Here is a 3,069-nt window from a genome sequence, read left to right as displayed (position 1 = left end):
GTCTTTGATGATGGTGACGTACTGATGGGGTTTTGGTGTGGGTGTCCTTCCTGTTTGTTAGTTTTCCTTCTACCAGTCAGGACCCTCAGCTGTAGGTCTGTTGGAGATTGTTTGAGGTCCACCCCAGACCCTGTTTGCCTGGGTATCAGCAGCGGAGGCTGCAGAAGATAGAATATTGCTGAACAGAGAGTGTACCTGTCTGATTCTCGCTTTGGAAGCTTCCTCTCAGGGGGGTACTCCACCGTGTGAGGTGTGGGGTGTCAGTCTGCCCCTAGTGGGGGATGTCTCCCAGTTAGGCTACTCAGGGGTCAGGGACCCACTTGAGCAGGCAGTCTGTCCATTCTCAGCTCTCAACCTCCATGTTGGGAGACCCACTGTTCTCTTCAAAGCTGTCAGACAGAGTTGTTTGCGTCTGCAGAGGTTTCTGCTGCTTTTTGTTGTTGTTGTTGTTGTTGTTGTTTACTATGCCCTGTCCCCAGAGGTGGAGTCTACAGAGACAGGCAGGCCTCCTTGAGCTGCTGTGGGCTCCACCCAGTTTGAGCTTCCCAGGGGCTTTGTTTACCTACTTAAGCCTCAGCAATGTCAGGCGCCCCTCCCCCAGCCTCTCTGCTGCCTTGCCGTTAGATCGCAGACTGCTGTGCTAGCAATGAGGGAGGCTCCATGGGCATGGGACCCTCCTGGCCAGGTGTGGGATATAATCTCCTGGTGTGCCCATTTGCTAAGACCCTTGGTAAAGCGCAGTATTGAGGTGGGAGTTACCCGATTTTCCAGGTGTTGTGTGTCTCAGTTCCCCTGGCTAGGAAAAGGGATTCCCTTCCCCCTTGGGCTTCCCAGGTGAGACAATGCCTCGCCCTGCTTCAGCTCTCGCTGGTCGGGTTGCAGCAGCTGACCAGCACAGATTGTCCAGCACTCCCTAGTGAGAAGAACCCAGTACCTCAGTTGAAAATGCAGAAATCACCCGTCTTCTGTGTCGTTGGCACTGAGAACTGGAGACTGGAGCTGTTCCTATTTGGCCATCTTGCTCCGCCCCCTTCACAGCTAAGTCTTTGTTACATTTTCAATTAATTTTTATGTATAGCATGTGGTAGGGGTCCAACTTCATTCTTTTGTGTGTAGATGTCCAGTTGTCCCAGAACCAATTGTTGTGATGACTGGCCTTTCCCTCATTGAGTGCTTTTAGAATCCTTGCCACAGATCATTTGACTACATATTAAAGGGTTTACTTCTGGGCTCTTGAGTCTATTTCATTGGTCTGTATTTGATTACTGTACCTTTGTAGTAAATTTTGAAATCAGGAAGTATGAAGCCTCTAACTTTCTTCTTTTTTGAGACTATTTTGGCTATTTGGTGTCCCTTCATATTCAATATGAATTTTAGTATGAGTTTTCCTATTTCTGCAAAAAAATCTTCGGGATGTGATAGGGATTGCATTGAATCTGTAGATTGTATTGCCATCTTAATAATACCAAATCCATGAACACAGGATGTCTTTCCATTTATGTTTGTCTTCTATAATTTCTTTCAGCAATGCCTTACAGCTTTCAGTGTACAAGTATCCCCCTCCTTGGTTAAGTTTCTTCCTAAGTATTTTATTCTTTTTGATGTTATTGTAAATTAAATTGTTTTTCTTATTTTTTGGATTGTTTATTATGAGTTTATAGAAATGGAACTGATTTTTACATGTTGATTTTGTATCCTGCAATTTTGCTGAACTTTTAATTAGCCCTAAGAGTTTGTGTGTGTGTGCTTGTGGTGTGGATTTTATACATATGAGATTATATTATCTTTAGGATTTTATACATCTAAGATTATATTATCGGTGAACAGAGATCATTTTGCTTCTTCCTTTCTAATTAAGATGTCTTTTATTTCTTGTTCTTGTCTAATTTTTCTAGCTAGAGCTTCTAATGCTACACTGAACACAGTGGTAAAAGTGAGTATCTTGTCTTGTTCCTAATCTTAGGAGAAAAACAGCCTTTCACCATTGTATATGATGTTAACTGTGGATTTTTAATATATGGCCTTTATTATGTTAAGAAAGTTCTCTTGTATTTCTAGTTTGTTGGATAGTTTTTATCATGAAAAGATGTTGAACTTTGTCAAATGGCTTTTCTGTGTCAATTAAAATAACCAGTTTTTTTCTTTCATTCTGTTAATGCAGTATATTACATTGATTGATTTTTGTATGTTGAACTATCCTTGCATTCCAGGAATACATTTCAGTAAGTCATGTTGTATAATCCTTTTAATATACTGTTGAATTTTGTTTGCTACTTATTTTGTAAGAATTTTTATGTAAACATTTATAAGCAATATTGGTTTGTAGTTTTGTTTTCTTTTAGTGTCTTTGTCTGGCTTTGGTATCAGGGTAGCGCTGGCTTCACAGAGTGAATTAGGAAGTGGTCTTTTCTTGTTAAGGACTGGGTGTTGATGCCTCTACAAAACGTATGTATTGAAGCTCTAACCCCCAATGTGATGATATTTGGAGATGGGGACTTTGAGAGATAATTAGGCTTGGATGAGGTCATGTGAGTGGGACCCTCATGATGAGATTAGCATACTTATAAGAAAGGAGAGACTAAAGTTCTTGCTTTCTCTCTGCCACATGAGGGCATATAGAGAAGTTGGCCACCTACAAGCCAGGGAGAGTTTTAGCAGCAATTGAATCAGCTGGCATCTTGATCTTGGACATCAAAGCCCTCAGAAATGTGAGAAATAAATTTCATTTATTTAAGCTACCAAGTCTGTGGTATTTTGTCATGGAAGACAGAGTGAATTAATATATTTATCTTCAATGTTTGGAAGAGTTTGAGAAGGATTAGTGTAAAATCTTTTAAAACTCTGGTGACCAGTGAAACCTTCTGATCCAGGACTTCTCCTTGTTGGGAAGTTGTTTTAAAATTATTTACTTAATATTCTTAGTAGTTATAGTTCTAACCAGATTTTCTATTTCTTCACGATTCAGTCTTTGTAAAAATTGTGTCTACTTTATCTATGTTATCCAATTTGTTTGTGTACAATTGTTTGTAGTAGTCTCTTCTATTCTTTTCATTTCTGTAAAATTGGTTG

This window comes from Mandrillus leucophaeus, unplaced genomic scaffold, assembly GCF_000951045.1.
Source record: "Mandrillus leucophaeus isolate KB7577 unplaced genomic scaffold, Mleu.le_1.0 Scaffold1195, whole genome shotgun sequence".
Lineage (NCBI taxonomy): Eukaryota > Metazoa > Chordata > Mammalia > Primates > Cercopithecidae > Mandrillus > Mandrillus leucophaeus.
The sequence above is the reverse complement of the archived record's forward strand: the minus strand, read 5'-3'. Positions refer to the sequence as shown.